A 20,814-nucleotide genomic window follows, 5' to 3' on the forward strand; every position below is an offset into this window, starting at 1 on the left:
GGGGTTTCTTGACATCGCATGGAGCCAAGATTCAGCATGGCCCTTTGATTGTGCGATTGTTGTCTGCGCTCACGTTTCCAAAACGCCTAGCTATAGTAAAGTGCGAGGCGCATAAGAAAGTAATATGCAGAGTGGGAGAGGGAAACGCGTTTGCAGACAGGATTGCGACGCAAACAGCCACAGATTTAAGGGTTAAAATGATGACGGTGCAGACTGAGGAAGTACCTTGTATGATAGAGAATGGAGTTGCCACAGTCAAAGAAATGCAGGCTGAGGCCACGACCGAAGAGATTCAGGGGTGGGCCAAGGGCTCTGCTGAGTTAGATTTGGAAGGATGTTGGGTGGACAAGAAAACAAAGAACTGGATGTTGCCAAATTGTTACGTAACTGCAATGGTTATAATGGCGCATAGCAGAGATGTTTTTATGGGAGGGCAAAAGGGGCACTTGCCCAGGGCCCCCACCTTGGAGGGGGCCTCAAAAGACTGGCTGATCTAAAGAAGTAAGATTCCATTGTTCACCAGTCTTAAATAACACATGTCAGGATATTTTATGGGGTGCTGCTGAGGCTCTAAACCCATTGCCTTTCTGTTTTGCCAAGTGCATTCTGCCCAGATCAATTAATCATATACTGCTTTCTGTGTTCACTGTGGTATACATAGTTTGTGTGTTCCTTATGACACAACTCTCTGGTTTTATTTCCTTACTGTGGGAATTATGTTGATCATGTGCAATAGGCAATGGTGAAATGCATATTGATAAATTGAGTGCCACAATGGTTCAGAAGTTATCTCAGTGTGTGAAGCACCCATTGCAGGAATATGTGTTCATACGCAAAATTAGAATATCACATTCCAGCAAGGCTGGCTGAGCCTTTCCTATGTCTGAAGTTTATCAACCTGCCTGCATATGTACTTGTTTTTGCAGAACATCTGCTATTATCAGCAATGTACCTGTACCAGATAGGGGTTGCTATAAAAACTAACATATCCGTATGGTGAAGGTCTAGAAATTGTTTTTTCCAGATGGGGTGTTGTAAAACCCAGGCAATCGCCTCCAACAATGGCATAAACCGTTAGTCCAAGAGGTGAATAAGTATCCAAATTCAAGACTATGGAATGACATTGTTCATGTTTGTATCCTGGATTTGCGAGCAGACGATACAGTGTTCCTGGTCAAATCATCTAATATAGCTTACATTACTGTGCTGTCTTCTGTGAGGTTTGCCTTCTTGCATGCTGCTATCATTACTTGATCTTTCTTCTTATGTAGGCCATTTGGGTGGAAGGGTTGGTAGACAGAAGAGAGCGGACCATATGTTGCAGGCCTCAGGCAAGCATATTTTAGGGTCTGCTTGTTTGACACAAAAAACAGTTTGCTTTTTGGTAAAAGTCAAAGGTTTTTATGCACGTTTAGAAATGAAAATGTCACAAGCCATTGTTTTGGAAGTATTTAAAGCATTAAAATACAAAAGACAAACCCAGATTATATTTGTTAAATCGCATCGATTGGTATGCCGGTTCTTGTATACTTCCCTTGATGATGGAGAGAATGAAGCTAGAATCATTCCCATTTTGCATAACACCCTTCTATAATACTTTGTTTACACATGGTCATGTTTGGTAATGTGATTTGTGTACTTTCCAAGTCCGTTTTATAAATAAAATTAGACTATTTTAGTTCATGGTAAGAACTGGAAAAGAAAGTGGATGTTATTGATTAAAAGTATCCTGTATGTATGTACTAGAACAGTAACCCCTTTGTAGACTAATGTTAGTCTTCAAATGCTACTTGTTTATCATTCTGATTAGAGCAAGAATGAAGAGGCTAAGGGGACTTAAAGGGAGTAAATGTGCTTATTATGCTGCGAGACAGCATATCAAACTAAAGGTTGTGAGCGTGACGGCTGGGGGCTGGGGGCCACGACCAGTATTCCTGATCCCTTCATTCCTTTGATTTGGTGGAGGGGGGCCCCAAAGATGTCCGTGCCCAGGGCCCCAAAAGTGCTTAAGATGGCCCTGGCGCATAGCCCTACCCACATTTGCGCAAAGAAAATGGTACAGCATTTATCCACAGTATGGAAGAATGAGCACATAAAAAAGAATGCAGAAAGGCTAGTGCAGAATTGTATCACATGCCTGCAACACAATGTAGGAAAGGGAACCGTGACTCCAGCAGTTAGTTTCGGCCCACCCTCTATGCCGTTTGAGGTGGTCCATTTTGATTTCATAGAAATGGAAAGGTGTCAGAACTACAAGTACGTGTTAGTGGTAATCTGTGCATTCAGCAAGTGAGTGGAGGCATATCCTTTAAAAGACTGTACTGCCATGTCCACAGCAAAAGTAATGCTGAAGGAGTATTTCTCCCGGTTTGGGCTGCCTCGTGTCCTGTGGTCAGACAACGGCCCCCACTTTGTGGGCAAAGTAGTGCTACAGATCTGTGCAGGTCTGCAATAGAGAAGCGATTCCACAGTTCCTGTAATGCTCACCTGATTCCCGCAGAGGCGCCGGTCTTGACTGGGTGAATGCCGTATCTTCAAAGGTGATGTGTAACACACGGTTGGCTCTTTGGGCTGGACCTCTGTGCACTGTATGTCTGACTCGAAGAGTAAGATGTCTGCAGATAGAAAATATGGGATTAATGAACTGGGTTTATTGGGTGCCTCTCTCCTCTTCCCTTTCTCTTCTCCTGTAGAACCCCAAAGGTTAACGCCCTCACCTTAGGTAAGTGAACGCCGAGCTCTCCATCTGCATCGGGGCAGGGTGCCGTAACCAGTTTCTTCACTGGATAAGGGTGCAGGCCTCTTGACCTCAGAGGACTGCTGTCCGTCGTTAACTGCACGAACGGTAAGTTCTGGGCACTTCAAATGTCTTAAAAGTCTTTTGTAAGGATATCTCTTGTTTTGCAGGGTTCCGGCGATGGCGGATGGCGGGCTGATGAGAGTTGAGGATCGAACCCGCGTGAGGAATAGAAGCGCCTGGAAGCACGTAAGTAAGCGCTTGTAGCCTGCTTCACGATGCGCACTAACTGTCCCTTTTATCTTGCAGGTACAAGTTCGGAGCTTTAGAGAAGCTGAAGGGTGCTGGAATACCCACTGGATTCGGCGTGGGAAGGAGTAATGGCACGTGAGTAATAAAGTTGCCCAATGTCTTTAAACGCACCTTCTTTTGTCTTTCAGATGCGGGATGCAGCGCCGAAGGCCTACGGAGCGTGCAAAGAGCTGGTAAGCTTTTGTCTTTCAGATGCCGGAATGCAGTGCGAAGACCTCCGGAGCATGCGAAGAGTAGGTAAGCCTTTGTCTTTCAGATGCCGGAATTCAGCGCGAGGCGTTGGTGACAGCCGATGGACCAGGTAAGAGATGCGCTGCCACTGAAGACCGTAGTGCTAACCTGTTCTTTCTTTGTCTTTACAGGTGCTGCTGAAGACTGGATTCCAGGATGGTAAGCCTTTGTTCCCTTAGGCCCAGGATCAGAAGCAGAAGACACGATGAGCGTTCTGCTGCAGAGAATGCAGAATAACGCAAAGCAAGATTCATCCATCGGGTGTGGTTTAAATAGCCTCCTGTAGTGCTTAGGTGTCTCCTTCCACAGCCATGCCTAGGTAAGAAAAGAGTTCCTGCTTTCCAGAAGAGTTCCAGTGTTCTGAACCTAGGGAGTGGCTCCTGCCCCACCCAACAGGAAAAGTAGTCCCAAACAGAAGAGGATCAGGGGTTCAACTGGCAGGTAAGTAAGCAGCATGGTCTGCTGCAGGTAAGTCCACCCAAGCATTATGAGCCCGGCGCTTCCAGCGCTGGGACTGGGCATCTTTATGAGCCTGGTGCCACTGGCGCCAGGACAGGGTCCAAAAGGTCCCAATTGGGACTGGCTGGCACTCGGAACCGGGGTTATGGGTCTGCTTCCAAGGGAGTCGGGCAAGTCCTGATCTTTTGGAAGCAGAGATCATGACAGTTCCAGGCATCCCAGTTCTGCTGGGCTTGTGGAGAGACAAAACGGAATCCTGAAGTCAAAGATAGCGAAAATTTGCGCTGGGAGCAAGTTGAGTTGGGTGGATGCATTACCCCTAGCGATGTTGTGTTTCCGCACGTCTGTGCAGGCTAAGACTGGGCTCTCCCCTTATGAGATTATAATGGGGAGACCAGCAAATGTATGGTGCGCACCGCAGCCTAGAAAATTATGTGAGGTCGAGCATCCTATGTTAAGCACTTACTGTGGACTTAATACAATGCGTTTGATTCATCAGCAGGTGCAAGAGGCGTTGCCGATGCGATATACAGGACCAGGACACTCACTGGAGCCTGTGAGCTGGGTGCTAATCAAGAACTTTGAACGGAAGACCGCACTAGCACCCAGGTGGCGTGGCCCCTATAAAGTACTTTTGACAACACAGACAGCCATCCGAGTGGACGGACGTAAGGCATGGATCCATGCTACCCATGCCAAAAGGTTCCCAGCGTCACTGAAAACTTTGCCTGATCCAGACGACGAGAAAAAGACAACGGTCTCGGAAACGAAAGAAACTATTGCCAGTCCAGTGCCACAGCATCAGCCTGAGCGAGAAGTGAAAGTTGAAACAAAGCGCAAGCGAGAAGTGAAACTCGAAACAGAGTTTGAGGACGCTGCCAGTAAGGGGGAAGGGCGAAAAGTGCCCCAACGTTGCTCAGCGGAAACATCACTGCCGAGCGACACAAACCCTGCATTTCAAACACGAGCAGAAACAACGCATGTACCCCTTTGGCGCCCACCAGTTCTCGCAAATGCACCAAAGCCAGAGAAAGAAACTACATCATTGCCACGACGCCCATCGCTGCCCATCATTGTGCCACAGGCTGACACTGAGCCTGACACTGGAAATGCAAGGGCACTATTCACGGATCATACAATAGCAGGAGTGAAGCGATATAACCTGCGGCCTCGACAGGCAAAGTGATCCACAGATCTTTGGTGCTTTTCTTTTTGGCCTTTGGTTCTACTCATGGATGGAGTAGGAACCAGGGGCGTAGAGGAGAGAAGTGTGAGAATTGTGCAAGTCGGACAATTCAAAACTCACGGCTCCTCGGTGCGCTTATAGAGTACCTGTGTCCTAAGCCAGAGCGGGACAAGCTGGATGCACATGGTACTCTATCGATAAAGAACTGTTCAGAAATCGTCTGAGCAGTGGGAGAAAACAAACAACTAATCTTGCTCGGGAGTGGATAAATAATCCAGGCTGTGAAAAGGCTGGGAGAATTGAACTGTGACATTTTTCGTTGAACTTTTCTGGCATCAAGAACGAGAGACATTCACGACGAACTTCGCCAGCAAGAAGAAGGACGATGAAGAACAAGTCAAGACCGGTTTCAGCCTCCTCCTGCACCCCTGCTGAAAAGATGATAGATTTAGAGACTGTAAATTTTAGGGAAAAAGCATGATGAGAAGAGTAAGGTGCTAATTTGGACATTGGTCCTATGTTTCTTAAGTATGATGGTACCAACAATAACAGCTATTACATTATGGTTCCTGAAGTACGTACACCCATTAGAAACACTTTTGCCAAAAACAGCTACTGAAAGCCTGGTTCATGTAATCACTGGTACTTTGTCCCCAATGGAAGAAAGACATAGAGAAGGTTATGGCAACAATACATTGTTGCTCATCATGAACATGACCCATGCAGTGTTAAAGAAAAAAGATTGCTGGGTTTGCGCCCATTTACCACAGCACGGTGGGAAAGGGATAGGATGGTATGCACAACCATTGCCATTGATTTATTCCTGTGAAGTAACGTTAAGTGCAATGTTCTTTGGGAAATGGAACAAGAGTAATACGGGTCAGCTAGATGAGACCAATATGAATGAATTTGAGGAAGTAATCATGAGACCTGTGGGTTGTTCCATATTCCAAAAAGCTTGCGTATTTGCACTAGAACCCGTGAGAAAGAATACACGAAAAATAACAAGACTAGATAGATTACATAGGCAAAATAGACCAACCCCGCCAGCAGAAAGAGCATCAGTAATGACATTTCGGATGAGGGATGAATGGAACAAAGATGCTGTGCCCCCTGCCTATGCAGTGGATCACAGCCCCAAAATTGCTCCCCTATGTCTACAGAAAAAGGGTTCCTATAAATTAGGAACGTTTAGAAACTGCCTGAACACAGTGGTTTTAAAACATGAAATAGAACCCATGTACGTGGGAGACCCTGTTTATTTTATATGTGGAGAAAAAGCATATCCATGGTTACCTAGGAACTGGGGAGGTACATGCTACCTAGGTCTACTGCTTTCAGGAGTGTTCCTCTTGGAGACAGCAGAAGTAGCCAGACAAACAAAAGGTAGAACTCAAAGGAGTAGTGAGGATGGAATGATAGCAATGGATATAGCCAAATCATTTATACCGTTCTTGTCCCAAATAGAAAACTCTTACAATATAAGAAAACTGTCTGGAATATTACAAAAAACAATAGATTCCACAACGGATATTTTATTGAATATGACGTTAGAAGAAAAAGGAATAAGACTGATGGCACTCCAAAACAGGATGGCTCTCGATATAATATTAGTTGATCGTGGGGGAGTTTGCAAGCTCGTAAAAACTGCATGCTGTGTGTATATAGATGACTACTCCCCTACGATATTTAAAGCGATCTGGAAATTACATGTCATAAATTCCACACTCTCTACTGAAGCAGGGGGTTGGGGGATAGAATCCTGGTTATGGGGATTATTGCGGTCTTGGGGATGGAAGTTAATTTCAATACTAATGATGGTACTCGGGATATTCATAACATGCTGTTGTTGCATACAATGCTTACCAATAATATGCACTGAAATAACTGATGGATGTACTAAGGGATGTATGCACATGGTGTTGAGAGGAAAACAAACGCATGGCTGGAATAACAGAGACACTGAGGAAACAAAAATAGTAAAACAATTCATGGCAATAGACATTAATGATAGAGATGATTCAGATGCAGATACCCCAGACTCCTCCTCAGAAGAGGAGGATACAATGAATAAATAAGACGTTTGGCACATGGCCAAAAGGAGGGTTTGTCAATCTGGAAAAATGAATACCCTTCATTTGAATGATAGACGTAACTTGATGGCTGTGGGCCAACCGTCTTATGCACCGAATTAAAGAAATATAGACTGTTATGCTTGACCAACAAGCGGCCGTTTTAAACGTAGCAGAATCGCCATTTTGCTTGTTAACCATTGCTCATTGCTTTCTGTCTAAAAACTGCTTTGCAGCTTGCAATTCTTGCGGATTCTGCTTACTCTGCTCAACTGTTAACATTGTTGTCTGAATATGAAAGGACAGGGTCGGGGGACTGAAGAGTTTGCTGAACTTCTCATGAGTAGCCCAGAAAGGAATGTCCACGCTCCCTCTCTGTAGCCTTGGGAGGAAGCTGGAGAGCATTTAATCACTTCACAGCTGCCAGCCAGTCTCGTACGATGGTAGAATATGTTAGAATAATACAGTTAAAGGCTTGAATTATGCTTCTCTTACGGCCCCCTTCGCAAAACCCCTTAGAACGTGTCGGCTCCCAAGACACAAATAGTACCTCCATAGATAGCAAAGCTTGGAATGTGGCTCTTCCCCCCGTGTGCAGATTGCTTCCAAGAACAGAACCACCGTGTTCTAAAAGATCCCTCTGCACTTTCTAAATTGCACATTGTTACTAGAATAGACATCGAAAGCATTATGATCGTCATACTCGTCGGATATGTCCATCGTCATCCCGAGTTCAAAGGAACTTAATACAGAGGGGTGTTGAACATGACTTTGCTGATTGTATGATATGCATTTTGTATATATGTATCTGATGTACGTAATTCGCCCTCTTGCGTCCCTCGAGGTCTAGGAAACTCACGTCGCGGGGCGTGAGATCAGAATTGGCCAATTGATACTATCTTTTGCTTGCAATAAACCCTAGCATTGGGAATTTGAAACCTCGTGTCTGGCGCATCTTTTTGTGTATGGTCATTGCCTTGTTTCCATAGCACAAGGGACCCCTGGGGGCCCCTTTCAAGAGGAGAACATGGGATCTCCTTCTTCCATGCTTTCTTTTTGCCTATAGAGAGGTACCTCAAGAGGGGGCTGGCTTCAGCCCCTTTGAGCGTCTTTTTGGTAACCCTGTTAGGGGAACCTTGGCTATAATCAAGGAGGGGTGGGAGATGCCTACTCCCCCTATCGCTACCAACGTGGTGGACTATGTTCGAGGACTAAGGAAGAGAATGGACCTCCTGATGGCTCAGGCCAGTGATAAGTTGAAGGCTAGGCAAGCTCTGGTGAAACACCATTATGACCAGAAGGCTTCCCTGGTCAACTTTACACCAGGTCAACAAGTCCTGGTCATGAGCCCTATAAGGCCTAGAGCATTTCAGGATAAATGGTCAGGCCCGTACTCAATAGTGGAGCCACTGGGTGAGGTAAACTATTTTGTGGACCTTGGAAGAGCTGGACAGGCTCCAGAAGTGTTCCATGTGAATATGCTGAAGGCTTTCATCCCTAAGGTTGAAATTGCTGCACTGCTCTTGGCATCAGATATAGAAGAGGGGGAATCAGAACCTCTTCCTGACCTGTTTCAAGGCTGTCCTTCAGACAGCTCCATTGAGGGTGTCAATGTGGCCCCTCACCTGACTTCTGTTCAACAAGATGAGGTGAGAACTTTGCTGAGGCAGTTCTCCCCCTTGTTTTCCCTAGCTCCTAGTTTGACACCTGGGTGCAAACATGACATTGACACAGGAGATAGTGTACCTACCAAATGTAGGGCATACAGAATGTCAGACAAGGTGAGATCCTGCATCAAGACGGAGGTCAACAAGATGTTGGAACTTGGGGTGTTTGAGCCCTCCAGTAGTCCTTGGTCCAGTCATGTGGTTCTGGTACCAAAGGCAGGTACCTCTGAGCTGAGGTTCTGTGTGGACTACAGGGCTCTGAATGCTGTCATCAAGACAGATGCACACCCCTTGCCTAGAACTGATGAGCTGGTGGATACCTTGGGTGCCTCCAAGTACCTCAGCACATTTGACCTCCCTGCAGGGTATTGGCAAATAGCCCTAGCAGAACATGCCATGGTGAAGACAACATTCTCAACTCCAGAAGAGCTTTACCAGTTCAGGGTGATGCCGTTTGGATTGAAGAATGCACCTGCCACTTTTCAGAGGCTTGTGAATCATGTCCTTAAAGGGTTGGATGAATTCCATCTTGCATATCTGAATCATATAGCAGTTTTCAATGCCACCTGAGAGGATCATGTGAAATACCTCAGAATTGTTGTGCAGGCTCTTGAGAAGGCCTACTTGATCATAAAGGCCAGCAAGTGCCAGAATGGTCAAGGTTCAGAGGTCTACCTTGGGCATGAAGTAGGTGCAGGGAGGATTCAGCCTCTACCCAGGGAAGTACAAGCAGTACAATACTGGCCTACCCCCACTACTCAAACTCAGGTGAGAGCCCTTTTAGGTCTCAATGGGTATTACAGAAACTTTATGGTAGACTATGGCACCATAGCTGCCCTTCCGACTGCTCTCACAACTCCAAAAAAAAATCAAGAAGGTCTCTTGGTCTGAGGATTGTGGGAAGGCCTTCAATGGCTTAGAATACTGTGATGCTGGAAATCCATTGGAGGGACAGGGCCTCCATATCCTTGTCCTTTATTGCTTTATCATGTATATTCTGTCTTGTTTTCCGCGCAGGAGTCCATGCGGGACTCCTGGCAGTGCGGCTCTTCCTCTTTTTGGTCGTGGTAACCAGACCCTTAGGATATCCTTATCGCACCCAAGGGTAGGGGTACAACCCTGCGTGGCCCACAGAGCGGTGTATGGCCTGGTGGTAGCTCCATGCTGAATTTGACAGGTGCTCTGAGTATCATCCATTTTTCAGATACCCAGTTCCTGCCATTGGAATCAGTTGATTCCTGATAGGAAACCAGATGGCCCCTGTGGCCTCTTGCTTTCTATCGCCTATTACCTTATTTCTCCCGAAGTCCCAGGAAGCCCTGACTCTGTTCCTTTCCCCTGACTGGCTGTTGGGTGGAAGTTCCATACATAGTATTGTGGGGAAGTCCAGGCCAGACTGGCTGAAGCCTTCTCAATGACTGTAAGTTGTGGGTACGCCCATGGGTTGGGACCTGGGTGAATGGAGTGTGTGACGAATATGCATTTCATGTTATGGGTGTCTAGTATCTGGTGGTTGGCACAATGACTGAGACAGCCCTTCCCGAAACTGGTATGAATGCAGTGTGGAGTGCTGAATGGCAGAGTGCTTGTCCGAATACACATTCTGTGTTGTGAGTGTCTGGATGGAGTAGAATGGCCTGAATGCAGTGTGAGCCTGATTGGCTGCCTGACTGCCTGAATGCCCTTCTGTATGATTGGTTGCCTGAGTGTGACCCAGCAGAGTGAATAGGAGATCAACAGTATATATGGGGGCCTCTCAATGTTGGAAATCGTTCAGAAGCTGAAGTTGATACTTGATGCCTAATCTTGACGCCTGCTGGAAGATGAAGAATTGCTGCTGCTGTCCTTCGCTAATCTGAAAGCCGCGTATCTGTAAAGGAACTGGTCCAAGAGAGGACCTGGCTAGGAGACCTCTTCCCAAGCTATGAGCGACCATCGTGCACCAGCTGATCTTTGCCAAAGCGCCCTGGACGTCAGACCCTCGAACGGCTGCCGACCGGAGAAGGGGACCGCCACGGAATAACGAAGTGAAGCGCCCGGACATTGAAGTACATCACTGTTGATGACCGCCATCGCCGACCGGAGCCGCAGTGCTGCTTTGCCTAAGACATTTCATCCAAGGACTCCCATGCTCATCATCATTGACTGCTTTCGTCCTGCCAGAGAAAGTCAAGGCCGCCGACGACTGAGGAGAATCCGCCGGTGGGTTTCTTGCCACCCATAGACCTCCGAGATGGAGACCAAGTACTAAAGTCAGTCGTGGTTACGGCCCATCTGCTGACGCCAGACGCCGACGACCCGACGCCCTTGCTGGGCCAAAGTTCTTTATTGACTCTTTGCAGCAACAAATATTCATTGTCGAGGTGCACCACACTCCTCAGTTTGCAGGACGTTTTCGACCGATCGTCAATGAGCACCGTAAGAACCGAAGCTGCTGCTGCAACGACAGTGTTCACCCTTTTCTTCACCGACTCTCGCCGACCCATGGCTCCTGCCTTAAAGGAGTGCACTCAAGAAGGGCCCATCGATGACTCATCGAAGAATTCTATGAAATCAGGTACTTTAGGGTCGTAGAACCTTTTAGAAGGAATCGAGACTATAGTGAGCATACTTGGACTGGGCTTGTCAAATATGCTTTATTTGTAGGTTGCCCAAGTGGGGGGAACCTCACACAGAACTGTCTATAGGTAGACTGGGGACTGTTCTGCCATTGCTTGATTTAACTTGCTTTCTTCCTGTGTCTATCGTTGATGCATTTCAAGGGAATCGATAGTTAAGAGTGGTACCACGTAGACATGTATATATTTGCCATAATAGTATTGCCAGAGTACAAAGTGTGTTATTGGGATTGTGTAAATAACCTTGAACCTTATTTATATAAAGACTGTGTTTTCACTAACATAGTGTGTGCACATTCCTTTGTGGGTGTTTGGGGACTACACTGTACTTAAGAACCAGCCTGCATCACCTCCTGAGAGCTAAGCCTTGGTTGTTCGACCACAATACCAATATAGAGAACCTTGGCTGGGGTGCTCTGTGCCTCGACTCTGCCATATAGAGAGCAGGAGTGCAGACACTCCCCTCCGGTGCTTTACAAATACAAATACTCAGGTGCTTTATAAATACTCCTTGTGCCAGGCCCCTGTTCCCAGGGCCCCTGACTACAAAGACCTTTCATTGTGCAGAACGATGCCTCTGACACTGGGATAGGTGCTGTACTATAACAGGTCGATGAGAAAGGCAAGGACCACCCAATTGGTTTCATCAGTCGCAAGATTAAGGACAGAGGGATCAGATGGTCCACAGCAGAGCGAAATGTCTTGGCAACATTTTATCAGTGCACAATGTACCTTCCAGTACAGTGCACTGGGGTCTCTTTTTCATTTAAGGCCCTAAGGATTTTTGGTGAATGTCCAAGGACAGAGCTGGTGGCAGCAGTTACTTTTAAAGCATGTTCTGACTCTTTTTGGAATTTTAAAGCTGTTTTCACCATGTTTTGCCCAGGACAGTGGCCAGTGCCTAAAATGGCCATGCCAAAACGTCCTTTGTTCGGTCCTTTGAACAGTTTGTCCCTTTGCCTTCCCCAGGTCGAGCAGACCCGGGAAATCCCTTATTTGGTCATTCAGACCCCCGCGCAAAACGAAGCTTTTGCAGGCTTCTACATGCCTTGTGTGTGTGCGCCCAGGATGTGGGCTGGAGTTGTCTAGTTCCAATACACATCCTGGGTGCCAGGATGTCTGGTGTGCTGGCATGACTGGGACCACTGTGATCTGTGATTTGTCCATGTCTGAAATGGGTGAATGTGAGCAGATCTCCTATTGGTTTCTGTTTGTTTTGGTGCGAAAGAGATTTCAGATTACAGAAGGCACTCTAGACCTATTCCAGGTCGATCTTCTGAGTTCACACCGAACTTAGTAAAGGAGCAGATTATCCTGAACCAAAGAAACAGATTTGTGGAACCGCTGGTGACCCGCTGGAAGGTTTGGCACCCTGACCACGCTGTTGGCACGTTAGAGCCCCTGTTTGGAGTAGTGGGAGTAACTACTCTCGGCACCTCCTATTTAACCTGCAAACGAGCCCCCTCGGAAGTGTTCCTGGACCGCCCAGTGAACTGACCAGCTCGTACGGGACCTTTGCCTTGGAACCACTGCTGTCTCGAGTTTCGACCTGAGACTTCGGAAACCGTAAACTCTTGGTAGAAGGCACTCTCCTGCCGTGTTTTGCACACCTAGCATTCCTAGGTCTGGAATTGGGAGAGTCCGCCTGAACCCGAGCCTACGCGGTACCTGTGTTGCTCCGCTGTGGTGACCAGCTTCGTGGGTGCCTTGCTGCTGTGTCCCTCTGTTCCCTAAAACAATCTGTAGTGTACCTGGCCCGATCCCTTCCCCTGAAGCGAAGAAATCGACACTGTCCTGCTTCGGACTGAGGTCCTGGAACGCAGCCCCTGAAAGCTGGAGAGACGCGCAACTGCTGGACTCAAACCTGCAAGCAAACTGGACTTGACTGGCGAAGTTTGGTCCGGACTGCGTCGAGGGTCGGTGAGTACTTGCAACACTTACCAGTGGTCCCCGGTGCATCAATAGACTTTTACGCACAATTGTCCCCCAAGGGCTACTGACCTTTGTAGGGATAGTCTGAACTACCATCCTATTCCCGATTCCTGGAAATAGCTCTGTGCCCTTGTGGAGACCCTCCTCAAATAGTGAAACTCTTTTCTTCATCGCCTTACCCCCCCTTTCTGTGACACTACAGCCCTTTGAAGAGACGCCTTGTGTACTTTAACGCATGATCGAGTGCTGCCGCACTGAATGTACTTTTGAGGACAAGGCTCCACACTTCGTAGGGATTGGACTGCCTATTCGTGTTGAGACTCTTGAAGAATTGCCTAAAGTATATTTGCACTGTCTGACCCTCTTCTGTTACAGGTTGTGGATCTTTACTTGTTGAATATTACTTTAGGCCACTAGTTACTGTATATATGTTCCCCTTTAGTATAGTGTGAGTTAGTATTGTTAATATTGCTGTGGTTTCACCTTGTGTTTGAGTTAAAAGGCCTTTAATGTATATGTATTGTGATGTATACACCTGACTGAGTAATTTGTGGTGGTGTTTACTGTGTGTGCTCATTGTGGTCTTTTGATCACCCTCACCCCTCCTGAGACCACCGCCAATGCTACCTTGATTGGTCTGGCTTGTCCAGAAGGTTACCCTGTTCCAGGAAACTAGGCTGGCCTTCTGAACCTCTGCCCACCAGGTCAGAGATCAGAAATCCATCTTAACAACATATATTCCATTTGAACTTCTTCGTTCATGTCCATTAATGCTGCTGACATTGAAAACCATTTTTCTAGTTGCAATAACATCAGCCCGTAAGGTGAGCGAGTTTTAGGCACTTTCTTGTAAGCCTTCGTTCACTATATCCAAAAATAATTTTACCATCTTTTTTACCCCCTCCTCATCCTGTGAAGGAAGAGGAGAGGTTGCATAAACTCGACCCAAGAAGGGCTTGAGTTTCTATATCTGGCAAATGTCTAAATTTCGCCAAGATGATCAATTATTTATTGGTTATACAGGTCATAAATTAGGCTTGGCAGTAACAAAACAAACCCTGTCCAGATGGATTATTCTGGCTATTGGGGAATGTTATAGATTGGCTGGTAAAGATCCTCCAGAGGGTCTGAGGGCCCATGCTTTGAGGGACATGGCAACATCCTCTGCTCTACAAAGAGGGGTGCCCATTAAGGACATCTGTGTGGCAGCCACTTAGTCTACTATTCACACTTTTGTAAAACATTGTCTGTACTCAACTTCCACTCAGGAAGGGGGATTTGGGAAGGCAGTCCTTCATTCTGTCCATGATAATTCTTAAGGACATGTCTAAATTCTTACTCACTCCTCCAAGACCAATACTGCTTTGGGAGGTTATCAAAAGTTGAGGAATACGTGGGAGGACACAATCCATTCAAAGAACAACTTAGTTACCCCTGGTAACGTTCTTGCGATTGGATGTTCCTCGCACATATTCCTCATCGCCCCACCCAGCCTCCTCCGCTGTAGAATTTCAGTGTTTTTGCACATTACACACTTTGAGTCTATTACGTTTTAATTCTATTGCCAGTAATTCTTCAAAAGGGGGAAAAACGGAACTGACTCCAACAGGCACTGCACCTGCTACATATACTGGTGATGACGTTGGACGGAGGCCCTCGAGGGACATCGCGTTGAGGACATTTTTTGCCAAAACAGCTGAAGCTGCAAAGGAATTATAAAAAGATGAGGAACACGTGGGAGGAACATCCAATCAAAAGAACGTTATCAGGGGTAAGGAACTTGTTCTTCTGGCCAATTATTAGTAAGGGGGTATGGCGGCATGAAGGAGTACCATGCTATGGCATCAAATACATTGGAGTGATTTATAACATGTCCGACTCTGTGATGGTCCACATGTATATGGGCTGGCCCTAACGGGGATAAGGGTTTAACACCTTCCTTCCCTCAGGTAACTGGCTATGTGCTTCTCTCCCTTGAGTGCTTCCCTGTCGCAACTCTCGCTCACCTGTGGACTGGACTGCTGTGAGATCTGCCTGTGTCCTGGAGTGTGGTCTGGAGGATTCAGAGGCAATGTAAAACACAAGGGACTGTTTTGGGTATTCCGACTGTGGGTTGCCCAATACTCTGGTCACACTAGGAACTCAGTTTTTTTAGTGAAGTTGGTAGGGATGGATACATCTCTATCACTGAACTCACAAATGCAAATAAGTACACTCTATCGTGCTAAAAAACACATCAAGCCGATCCCGACTATATGTGTGTCTGCCATTTTCCGGATGAAATTCTGAAATCTTTAATGAGCTTTCTCCGTTAGGCAGGTGCAGGAATGTCTATTAAAAAGACTGGAGAGTGTGCATTATATTCTCCAGTGGGTTCCTCTTTTGCATCTGAGCATTGAAGACTCTTGTAGGGTCCTTGATATTTGTTTTTCAGGATCCTAATAGGGAAGACCCTGCCAGTGCTATTTACTGGAGCACTAGGTCAGGTCTCCCAATAGCCGACCGGTTTCTGTGGTATGAAAGTGGTTACACCACATTCCTCAGGGCTTGAGGAGGCACACAGTTAGGTTCCTCCTAGATTTCAGTGGCAGCTTTGTCTACATTATTTAAGGCCCTCTCCCTGTAGGGGTGACAAGAGGGGAGGGGAGAAAAGAGGGGGGGGGCAGGTTAACATATTCAGTGCCTTACCACCTGGATGATCTTGTCTATAATTCAATTTCGACATACGGCACATGTTCAGTATAAAAGGAAGGGGATTCTTACCCTTTCCATGTGGTAAATGATTCTATGCACGGATGGGTGAGGCAGCCTGAGACCTAGAGGCCAAAAACGCAATGAATAACGGGTTAGGGTACGTGCTTGCACATGTGTAAGTCAAGTCACAATGTATGCTAACACTTTGTACATTTATTTCAAACTCATTAAATATCCAACAATTGCGTCAACTTTTTGTGCGTATGGCCGCGCGAAGGCGTGCCATGTCCCATTATAGATTTCCACATCTAGCCCGGGGCCAGGCATATATCGTGTGTGTCCGCTAATCGGAGGCGAGCGTCTGGTGCTCGTTGTATGAGGTAGGGGCTTACCTGCTGCTTTCGTCTGTAAAGAGATCTGGCGGGCTGCGCGCAACGTCTTCTCTACGCCGCCGTCCGCCAGACCTCTTTATGTTGACGATAATCGTGGAGCGAGTACTTGAAGTTGCAACGCGTGTTCTTTACGGACGGTTCTCCTCATATAGTGAAGTGAGCTGAGAACTCCAGTGCTGGAACAGGAGGAACACTGCCAGTGTGCAGCCCCATCTTGGGAAGGTTGAGCAACGTGGCCATGTTTCACGATCTGGCCACCATTTTGGGGGAGACAGGCTCTCGCGAACGCACAGTCACCGAGGAAAGCTGTCATGATCCCCAGCAGAGGGCAGGGCATATTCCCACACAATAGCAATACTGGCAAGTCAACCAGAGTATTGGGCACATTCTCACACAACAGTAACACTGGCAAGGTATGCACATTGAGGGTAGCTGACTGGCGCAGGTAGCACTTTGCAGGTACTGATAGCATGCACCAAGATGGCCACCAGGCTGAGCCTCAGGCTGTTACCCAAGATGGCCCCCAGGCAACCCATGCTTGAGGTATCCCTGGTGATCTAGTGTTCAAGGGTGCAGCCCAGAGCTATAAAACCGCGCCCTGGGCGGCACCGCATGCATAGTGTTTCGCCTACTGACATCGAAGCAGTGCAGCGCTTACAATTCAGCACGTACCATCCGTTCGAGCGCAGCATTTCCAGCAAGACTTCTACAATTCCAGACCTCCATCGGATCTCCAGCTAGCTGATGCATACCTGTTTCATTCTCTGCTCGTTCTGATCAGCTTAATAGACTTACCAGAGTCACCCGCTGTCTTGCTGCACCGCCGCCAGACACCTGGAAGGAAAAAGCACATGTAAGAGCGTTTATTTAGCTTGCGCCTAGAGCCATTCCCCAAGAATCCTGCTTACCTTCATCGATCCGCTGCAGCCCTCTTGATAGCGATCCGGACAATTACCACTGCCCTTCAGCATTCGCTACGTTCTGGAGGAAAACAGCACCTGCAAAGGAGAGAAATATGAAGACATTACCATCGCGCAATTCTCGCGCCGTGCACCAACTGCCAGCAAACCAGAACTTACAAACTCGCACCTCGTTGCGCAACCACAACTCTGCTCTCCTGGAGACCTTTGCTTACCAGGAGCATCACGTGTGTCGCAGCTGGACTGGACCACGATCGACCAGTGAAGGAAATGGACCTGGTGCTAAAACCACACACTGGAACTCACCGTTGTACAAAAAAGGTGAGCCAGTGCCCTTGTCAGCCAGCCAACCCTAAGGGGAGTTCACGGGAGGTGGGGGAAAAGTATTAAGCTGACACTAAAAGTTCCCCTTTGTTTGTCCATAGGTCACACAGCGGCCAACTCACAGCCACTTCAACCAGAACGGGGAATTACACCCAAAACACTCCCAACTGCACCATGCACTGGCCCAATGCGCCATTCTGCTAATACAGTGGGAAGGGAGTGTTTTGGACTATGCATTACAGCTGCCCACGTGAGGGCAGTCATGTAAACGAAGCTGGCAGCCGGAGACAGGGCGGTCCTGCAGGTCATCAGAAGGTAAGCGTTACTGAAGCTTTCCATGTCTCCATAGTGACCAAGCATGTCCTTGCTGGCCATGGCGCCTTTGATCATCCCTCTCTGAGGGGCATGCAGACAGGCTTACCAGGAGGAAGACTGTGAAGGCGACATTGAAGGGGCATGAACATGCGACGCCTGTTCCAAGGATCTGTTGCAGGGATCATAACCCTTCCTATCAAGGAAATATTTTGCATGCAGCCCCTATGATATCTGCAGTTGGAAATCCGGGCTACTACTTCATATTCAGAGTCCCCATCATCCAGTATTGTAAGGGTGGTGATGGCCTGAGAGAGGTGGAAAGTAGGGCTTCAGGAGCGACACATTAAAACAGGATTGATTATTCTCCATGTGGGAAGTGGTTGCAGAAAATATGCAACAGCATTGATTTTCTGGATATTACAGAAAGGTCCAGGTACCTAGGGGCTAGCTTGGAAAGATGCACATATTTTGGTAGGCATCTGGAGGAGTGCCACACTTATCTTTAATCTAATACGGAGCGCCTATCTTCTTCGAAGATCAGTGTACCTTTTTGTTGTTTGCTATGCTTGTACCAGATTGGTCATGGTATGCACTTGCTGTAGATCTGTGACCCATTGATCTATGGAAGGTATCTTGCTGGGTTTTGGTTGGAACGTGGGCAACCAGTTTTGGTGGAATCCATAAGAACTGTAAAACGGACTGTATTTGTTTGATGCATGTCTGGTGTCGGGCACTGGTAATAAGGAAGCCCAACCATCTTGAGCAGCGGATGAGAAACAAAGCAGAAACAGCTTTGATGTACTCTTTCTGTGACTCTCTTGCTTTTTTACGGTGGTACCCTGAAGAAAGGGCTCTTTATTCCCAGGGATTGACACAAATTAGCCCAGAAGCGGGACACATATTGGGAACCGCAGTCTAAGATAATGGTTTCAGGTAGTCCATGTAATCTTAGACATCCAAGAAGAATAACTTGGCCTTCTTGGCAGCTGTAGGAACCTTTTGTAAACTTGAGAAGTGGGCTATTCGAGTGAAAATGTCAACCATAACCATGATAGTTGTGAAGCCTCAGGAAGGTGGTATATCCACTAGCAAATCTGTTGAAATTACCTGCCACCGTCTGGTTGGCAGTGGAGATTGATGCAGAAACCCTGAACGTCTTGGTTTAGAATTCTTTTTGAGTGCAAAAGGCACAAGAACGAATGTAGTCTTTAATAGTGGAAGACCTGTCTGGCCACCAGAAATGGTTGCAAATGTGCAAATGGTCCGTAATGTTGTCTGCAAGCCACTAAAGAGCCATCACAGAGAATACGCACTTGTACTTTGAAGTTATGTGGAGGCTCTGTCCATGGAATGGGTGTTGTGAGAAACCAGAAGGTGTCTCACCCGCTAGTCCCTAGGGACTTGTCATCCAGGTGCCCAGGACACGGCCATCGCTTTTGGATCCAGTTCCTGGGGGTGGACCAGTGCGGGAGGATCATCTGGGTGAGGGGTCCTCGGGAGTGGGACGGCGGATGGTGAGGGTAGGAGCAGCAGACGCCGTTGTATCATCCTTGGCTCCAAAAACAAAGCAGTGACAGCGAACAACACAGCCGGTGAGTTGGGGAGACTGGTCTGTGTTGAAGTTAAGGTTGCAAGAGGCAACATTGTAATTGAGCACTGGAAGTAACATTGTTAACTGCGTGTGATGAAAGCCGCGAGTGAAGCTAAATTGCTGGTGAATATTTGAACATTAGAAGAAAAGATACAATACCGTTGACAGAGTGGTCTGGCACTGTGAATGTGCTCAATCGAAGGTTTATGTACGGTATCTTGGCGAAAAGAAACAAAAGCAGAAGATACATGTGAAGTATAAACTGTGTGAAGTGAATCGAAGTGGTCCTGCGACACTCCAAGCAAAACCCATTGCCGATTCGATAGTCTTCAATTCTTGTATCAAAAGGGGATCTGAGTACAGACGAGGGGGATCCATGGTCCAGCCTGAACGAGGGAGACCAAGTTGCGAATATTGTGGAAAAAGGGATCTGAGCCCAAACGAGGGGGGAGATCCATGGTCCGAGACCAAACTGAACATTGTAGAAAAGGGGTCTGAGCCCGGAGGAGCGAGACCAGTCTTGAACTTGTGAAGGTGGCACCTTAACAAAGGAAAGGAACGTTTGTGTTTTGTTTGCTGCATCAGGCCTGCTGCATTAAGAGACTGTCATTGCAAGAGAGACTTTAGTGGAAGGCCCTGATGCCTGTGTGTTTGTGTGAAGCCCGCACGTGCTGCCTTGCCCCGTGTTGGAAACATGGGGAGGGAAGCTAACTGCTCAACTATTCTGACTTATTATTTCTTGACCACTTTTCTTTTGCGTACATTGTTATCCCACACCATTTTGTATTTAGAAGTAAGGATTGGCAATAGGTTTACTAGCATAGGCCCTTTTATTTTGACAGACTCTACTAGGACTGCATTATTATTTGATGGTGGTAGTTTTCTCCCATCCTTATACTTGGGTTTAGATAGGCGTTTTACCAACTCATTGAAGTTCAATAAACATCCTTGAACTGTGATCACTTGTGTCTGCCTTCACTGTCTGATACCATGCCATCCTTACATGTGGTGTCACGAGTAGGATATGATTCAACTGACAAATATTGATACCCCATGCTAATAATCATCATACCACCAGAAGGGGAAAATAGGATTATTGAACTCCTTGAGTCTGATAGAATAAATACCATAAACGAGACCCTGTACTCCCAGCTTCAAATCCCAATTGGCCAACAAGATTTGTTTTTCAAAACCTAGGTATTGTTAAATACCCTTCCACTGTGCCACTATAATATCCAACAATGGGATCGAATAGTCTTAAAAATGAGGCCTGCGCACATCTTCGTTAGACCGCGCGCCCTGAATCCCCCTTTCTCCAAACCTTTTTCCTTTGGTGCTGGAGTCTTATTTCATTATTTATTTAT

At 46.9% G+C, this 20,814-nt stretch overlaps 1 protein-coding gene across 1 annotated transcript in view; it reads left to right on the plus strand.

The window, feature by feature from the left end:
- MCM8 (minichromosome maintenance 8 homologous recombination repair factor) overlaps positions 1-20,814 on the plus strand; it is a 1,532,371-nt gene that overhangs the window by 103,709 nt on the left and 1,407,848 nt on the right. The gene's annotated exons all lie outside the window — the stretch shown is intronic.

This window comes from Ambystoma mexicanum, chromosome 4q, assembly GCF_040938575.1.
Source record: "Ambystoma mexicanum isolate Mex_15411 chromosome 4q, UKY_AmexF1_1, whole genome shotgun sequence".
Lineage (NCBI taxonomy): Eukaryota > Metazoa > Chordata > Amphibia > Caudata > Ambystomatidae > Ambystoma > Ambystoma mexicanum.